This window comes from Citrus clementina, unplaced genomic scaffold (assembly GCF_000493195.1).
Source record: "Citrus clementina cultivar Clemenules unplaced genomic scaffold, Citrus_clementina_v1.0 scaffold_6, whole genome shotgun sequence".
NCBI lineage: Eukaryota > Viridiplantae > Streptophyta > Magnoliopsida > Sapindales > Rutaceae > Citrus > Citrus x clementina.
This window is the reverse complement of record NW_006262139.1, coordinates 8,969,359-8,976,757: the sequence shown is the minus strand read 5'-3', so window position 1 is coordinate 8,976,757 and position 7,399 is coordinate 8,969,359.

Here is a 7,399-nt window from a genome sequence, read left to right as displayed (position 1 = left end):
GTTCTTGCTTAGGCAAATAGCACTTTGACTGTCACAGTGAACAACCACCTGTCTTTGTTCAAATCCCAATTCTGTAACCATTCCTCTGAGCCATATTGCCTCCTTAAAGGCTTCTGCAGCTGCAGTGTGTTGTGCAAATTTTAATGTACTCGCAAGCGCACGAATCTATTGTAGTATAGACTAATGGTGACGAGTGTCGATCTCACGAGGAGGTGGATTTTAATTGTGTATAGAATTAATTTTGTAAATGGGTTGTTGGATTTATGGTGGAAATGATTTGGAATATGCTAAAACTTAAATTAAAATGGCGAGAATAAATTCTAAATTTGGAATTGAAATGGTGAGAATAAATTGAAGAGAATTCTATTGAAATAACGTACTTGGGTATCTGGATCCGTATCAACATGCATCATGGGCTAAATAATCCGTATTAATGTCAACTAAATCATGAGGGGGGAATCCACATCTCATGAACCACGCTCTAATCAATATGGTGCTAAGGGCTTATCGTGCCAAATAATAATAACCTTGTACTAAAGGGCCAGTGAAACCAAGGCGGTACTAGACAAAATTAGTATTATTTGTCGACGAGAAGTCAAAACATCCACAAAAACTAGAGGGGAAGAGAAAATAAATTTACCAAATAAAGCCCATGACACATGTTGAGACTTCACCTTCAACCCAAGCTTGAAAAGAAATTAGCTACTCATAATTGAACTAGGGGCAAAATGGAAATTTATTAAAATACGAAGAAAATACAAGATGGAGAGGGAATTACAGAAAATGGATCCCAAAAATGGATTCAGAGATATCAAATTAGGGGGGAGAGGCCCCCTTTTTATAGATACATGGAGTAAATCATGGCCATCAGATTAAAAACAGTTTGGACGCTCAGGATTGCGCCACGTCATCAGTCAATAGTACGCGGTTTGACCACGTGGATGAATAGTAACACGGTTTGACCCGGATGAACAGTAATGCGGTTTGGTTGACAATAATCCTGTGTGATGCATGTACCGTACGCGAGATTTTTCGTCCACTGATATGTTGCCACGTCACCATCAACAATATATAAGAATTTTAGCCCAACAGGATCGTGACACCTCATCAGTCAATGCCACATCATCGGTCAATGCCACGTCATCGTCCATCTATGTGAACAGTGTCGTAAACAGTAACGTATACAGTACCGTACATGTGAATAGTGACATTTTTCTTTTTATGCTCCTCCTAAGGTTTTCGACCGTTCTGAGTTCAAAAGTGATGTCCGTTTTGCAGTCTGATCTCTCCTTTATTGTGAAATGACTATAATGCCCCTAAAATACATAAAATACTTAATTAAAATAAAACACACGGAATTAAATCAAAAGAAGGTTAAATTCATAAAATTAAATGTGTTAATAAAACTTGTAGTGTAAAATGACGATTTTCTCCTTTATAAATATACATTTTCTAACACTCAACACAGTGTACTCGGCTTCTGTTGTTGACAGAGCAACAACACTTTGTAGTGAAGCTTTCCAGTTTATGGTGCAGCCACTGAGTGTGAACAAATAGCATGTCAGAGACCTCCTTTTATCTAGATCGTCTGCATAGTCAGCATCCACATACCCTTCAACATCAACTTCTGTACCTCTTTTTGTACCATAGATGAGGCCATAATCAGCAGTCCCACTGAGATATCTCAAGATTTATTTTACAGCTCTCCAGTGCTCCTTTCCAGGATTAGCCATATACCTGGAAACTACACTTACTGCATGGGAGATATCTGGCCTTGTTAAGACCATGGCATACATCAAGTATCCCACAGCACTTGAATATGGAGTTGTGCTCATCTTAGCTTTTTCATCTTCAGTTCTTGGACACTGATTACAAGACAACCTGAAATGAGCAGCTAGAGGAGTTTGAACTGGTTTTGAATCCACCATTTTAAATCTCTCAAGTACTTTCTTTATATAGCAGTGCTGTGACAGTTTTAGTATCCCCTTTTTACTATCTCTCAGCAGCTCTACTCCAAGAATCTTCTTGGCTGCTCCAAGGTCCTTTATCTCAAAGGTATTCCTTAACTACTTTTTCAGTTTATCTATCTGATCCATGTGGTTACATGCTATAAGCATGTCATCAACATATAGATCTTACCCCCATCCTTCAAATCTTTGTGGTATACACAGCAATCATAAGAGCATCTTTGAAAGCTATTCTCAGCCATGAATTTATCAAATCTCAAATACCATTGTCTCGGGGATTGCTTTAATCCATATAGAGACTTTCTCAAATGACACACATAGTCAGCTTTAGCTGGATCTTCATAACCTCTTGGTTGTGCCATTACAATCATTTCTTCAAATTCACTATGAAGGAATGCAGTCTTGACATCCATCTGTTCCAGGTGCATGTCATTTACTGCAACCAGTGCTAACAAGATCCTCAAGGAAGAGTGTCTTACCACTGGGGAAAAAACCTCATTGAAATCAATTCCCTCTTTTTGTGTGAAGCCTTTGGCAACCAGCCTGACTTTGTATCTAAGCGGTTCAACTCCTGGTATACCCTCTTTGATCTTATAAATCCACTTGCAGCCAACAACTTTCTTTTTTGCTAGTTTTGGAATCAGATCCCAGGTGTGATTCTTGATCAGTGATCTCATTTCTTCATTCATAGCTGCAATCCACTTCTTTGAGTCCTTACTACTGACAGCTTCAGTGTAAGACTTTAGTTCATCTTCTTCTATTCCCTGTGTTGCTGATAGTGCAAATGCAATCAAGTCTGCATATGCATACCTCTTAGGTGGCTTTATTTCTCTTTTCTTTCTATCTCTTACCAGCTGATAATCTCTGAGGTCATCTTCACCTTCTGATTCATCTTCTCGTTCAGGCAAATCTATTCCACGTGCATTCTCAGGCCTTGTCTTTTTATCAGCTTCTGTGCTAGAGCTTGGAAACTCCACCTCAAGAAAACTCTTCTTGTCACCACCTGATTTTCTCTCAATGGGTTGATTTTCAGTAGCTGAGTTTTGAAGCATTTCATGTTCATTAAACACCACATCCCTGCTGATTATTGCCCTTGGTGGCTTCATGTCTGTACACCACAGCTTGTAACCCTTCACACCAGCAGAATATCCTAAGAACACACATTTGAAGGCCCTGGGCTCTAACTTCCCTTGTTTGACATGAGCATAGGCTGGGCAGCCAAATATTCTTAATTGAGAATAGTCTGCTGGTTTACCAGACCAGAGCTCATATGGGGTTCTGAAATTGATTCCAGAAGAGGGACTCATGTTTACTATGAAGCAAGCAGTATCAAGAGCTTCAGCCTATAGACTCATGGGTAACTTAGCGTGGATCAGCATACACCTAACTTTATCTATTAGGGTCCTGTTAATCTTTTCAGATAATCCATTTTGCTGTAGAGTGTGTCTTACTGTTTTATGTCTAACTATACCATGCTTTGTACAGAAATCATCAAAGTCCTTATTGCAGAACTCTAACCCATTATCTGTTCTCAGTCTTCTCACCTTTCTATTGGTCTGATTTTCAACTAAAGTTTTCCAGTTCTTAAACTGATCAAACACTTTGTCTTTGCTCTTCAACTAAATACCCAAACCATTCTTGAGAAATCATCAATAAGAGATAAGAAATACCTAGCCCCACCTAGAGAAGCTGTCTGTGTAGGCCCCCACAGATCAGCATGAATGTAGTCTAGAGTCCCCTTTGAGTTATGGATACCAGTACTGAATTTCACCCTTGAAGATTTTCCTAGGACACAATCTTCACAGAATCTCAAAGGCTCTATCTTATCTACTCCTAAGACTCCCTGTTTTGATAGTTCTACCAAGCCCCTTTCACTCATGTGGCCTAACCTCATATGCCACAACATGGTTTTGTTTGTTTTCTGGTTTGACACAGCAACATCCCCTGTAATAGCTGATTCCTGTAACACATACAAACCATTGCTCATGTTCCTTTTCATCACAACCATTGACCCTTTCAAGACTTTTAAAGTGCCTGGCTCAAGCTTAACAAGGCATCCTATTTTATCCAGCATTCCTAGGGAGATAAGGTTTCTTTTGAGATCGGGCACATGCCTGACATCCCTCAGTTCCCTAATCATGCCATCAAACATTTCCAACCTAATTGAACCTCTGCCAACCACTCTACAGCTTGAATCATTACCCATTACCACTACCCCACCATCACAGGTCTCATAGTTTGTGAATAAAGTTTTATTAGGGCACATGTGGAAGGAACAACCAGAATCTAAAACCCAATTACCTTTTGTTTGAGCATTAGTTGCTATTAGAACTCCAGCAGAGTCATAGCCATCAGATTCTTCAAATTCTGATGCAACAGCAGCATCTCCACTCTTCTCCTTTGCTTTATTCTTCTTGTTCTTGAATTCAGGGCAATCTTTCTTGAAATGACCCTCCTTATGACAGTGAAAACATTTCAAGTTCTTTGGCCTGGATTTTGATCTCTTCTTCTTGTTCTTGAATTCAGGGCAATCTTTCTTGAAATGACCCTCCTTATGACAGTGAAAACATTTCAAGTTCTTTGGCCTGGATTTTGATCTCTTCTTCTTGTTCTTACTTGTCTCTCTACTTTCAGCTCTTCCTCTTGCTGTCAACCCTTCTCCATCCCTGGTTTCTTTCTTGATTGCAGCCTTGGAACTCAGAGCTTCTTTTACATCTCCTATAGCGAGAGTCTGTCTTCCATACATCAAAGTATCTACTAGATTCTCATAGGAACTCGGCAGAGAGCAGAGCAGAATCATGGCTTTGTCTTCATCATCAATCTTCACATTAATGTCTTCAAGATCCAAGATGATCTTGTTAAAAGCATCAATGTGATAAGTAATTGATGATCCCTCTTCCATCTGCAGGGTATAAAGCTTTTTCTTGGTGGCTAGTCTTTTAGCCATTGACTTCTTTGTGTATAAGTCTTTAAGTTTCTTCCATAAACCTGCTACTGTTTTTTCTCCACCCACCTCTCTAAGTACACCATCCCCAAGACTTAGAATTATTGCACTGTGTGCCCTATCAAGAACCTCAGATAATTCTTCTTCAGTTACTTTCATTGGCTTCTTGGATGTTGATTCATCATCGAGTGCAACATCCAACCTTTGATGCACCAATAAAGCTCTCATCTTGAGCCTCCATAGGTGGAAATCATTTTCGCCAGTAAACTTCTCCACTTCCAGTTTAGTTGACGCCATTGCAAAGACCAAGAAACCAGAGATAGGCTCTGATACCAATTTGTTGAATCCAAATCAATCTCCAAGATCAACTTGGAATCCCCAAGACCCACTCTATGAAACTTGACCCTGATCTGGAGTTAACACTAAACCAAGCTTTGTACAAGAATTACGTATAAGCACTTGAAACCCAACCACACAAACAATAAAAGACAGATCACATACTTGCACCAAGGATTATAGTGGTTCGGCCAATTTCTTGCCTACATCCACTGTGAAAAGAGAAATAAGCTTTTACTGATTTCCAGAGAACAAGTTACACATATGAAGAGTGAATACAACTCAATAGAATGCCTTTAGTAACAGAGCCTGGGATCTTTTATACTTCTCTCAGAACCAGATGAAAGAGCCCCCAGAAGTCAGCTCACGTTCCTGGGTTTCTAGCCAACTTCAGCCTCCCGCGTGATCTAACTGAAATAACCAATTCTTGAATTAGCTCTGGGACACTTGTCAAAGGCTCATGCAATCTGCTAGCTAAAACGCAGATGTGGCTGCCATTTGAATTAGTGAATCATATGATGAATCACGTGCATTACTAACACATCCAGCCGACATAGCGTTTAATCCATTCAGCTTCTCTGAACTCTAATTCAAACGACAAATCATTATACTTCATGACAAACAATCGACATGTCATACAAATCCCCAGGTTCATATTTGAGCTTCACAACTCCAACAATAAACTTACTATGCTAGTCGGCAGTGTCTAAATCTCTTATTTGTTAAAGTGATGTTAATATCTAGCATCTCTTAAAATTTTACATGTAGCCTAATCTAAAAATATTTGGACTTCGGCTTCTTACAAGTCAATTTTTAACAATAAATAGATATTATGTCGAATTATAGTTTTTCAAATAATTTTATTTAATCATTTAATTACCCAGGTAAATTGTATATTAATTGGACCTACTGCAAAAGTCATGAAATAAAAAAAAAATACCTATTAAAATTTTCGGAAAGTAGGTAATCCAAAAAAGAAAAAAAAAAGATAAATAGCCATCATGCACGCAGAAACGATGTCTCCATATGGCACCATGGACGCACCGTTTCTAACTTTCTATTGCCATGGTGGGGTTAAGTATAAGTGCTCACCATAAATAACAAGCACGAAAATACATTGACCAAAAAATTAATAGTAAAATGAAACACTTTATGCTTCTTTCTTTCATTTATCTTAATGATCATTATATAGAATAAATCTCCATAAGATGGTATAGGGATGAGGCCAAGTAGTTCATCAATTAACATAATAACAATGCATTTATACCTGAGCTTTTATGTGCCACGAATCCATGACTTCCCTTGCACATTTTCTGCTGATATTTAAGATTAGAGGGCATAGTATTTCGGATAAAATTGATCTTATGATCTGACCTGCTCCTGTGTATTGAGCAACATGTGATTAGTGGTTAATAATATTTGTCTGTTTTCCACATTTTATGCTAAATACATCTTAATAAGCCCTGACTATATAGCAACTGTTTTTAGGAAAATTTAAGTATAATCTTAGTCAAAGTCACATCCAACGCAAATACAAGGTCGTATTAGGCTTAATATAATACTTAGGACAATACAGAACATGAGTTAGGATAATGCCTCACAATATAAACACAAATTCGGTCACTTACAATTCTTTATGTCTGAAAGAAAAATAATGTAATACTAAAATCTAATAAGATACTAAAAAGAATTTTATTAGTTTATCTTAATCTATCCAACTCATCTATTATAGGTGAAAATTATGTTCCAATGATAAAAAGAAAACATCGGTTGTGCCCGCCAATATGGGGAAAAAAAAAATCTAAAAACCCTAAAACAGAGGATGATTGTGAATCATGTGCTTGTGCCCCACCACGAAAGACCCAATGACAATCAATAGTTTTTAGAATCGTGGATAACGTGCATCTCTTTTGTAGTTGGCTTGCTCAAATATCTTCATCCCAAAAGATGAGGATGATCGGTCATCGGTGAATCTTGTGCTTGTGGTTGTGGTTCAGTAACTCGTAAAGCGATTTATACGGTAACGGTGTGACATTGCTATTGAGATTGGGTTGGTAAAATATCAAAATATTTGATAAAAATTAATGTAATTTATTAATTAATTTGATAAATATTAATTACTTGATTTATAAATAAATTTGATTTGTTTCAA